Below are 245 nucleotides of genomic sequence, written 5' to 3'. Positions count from 1 at the left end.
AATCTACACCTGCTGCGTATGCCGGAGACGACTACACCACAACTCCACCTCTGTCAAGTGTAATGCCTGCGAGGGGTGGAGTCACCTTAGAGTCTGCTCAGGACTACGGACACACCGACAGTGGACCACGTCGTACGTGGCCCCCTGTTGCTCAAACAGAGCAGCCTCCACGGCCAACCTCAGTCCACCCGAGCAGCCTCACACAGTCACCACAACACAACAACATAATAACACCACAGACCATA

This window comes from Rhagoletis pomonella, unplaced genomic scaffold, assembly GCF_013731165.1.
Source record: "Rhagoletis pomonella isolate Grant_MI unplaced genomic scaffold, Rhpom_1.0 Rhpom_scaffold_00199, whole genome shotgun sequence".
NCBI lineage: Eukaryota > Metazoa > Arthropoda > Insecta > Diptera > Tephritidae > Rhagoletis > Rhagoletis pomonella.
The sequence above is the reverse complement of the archived record's forward strand: the minus strand, read 5'-3'. Positions refer to the sequence as shown.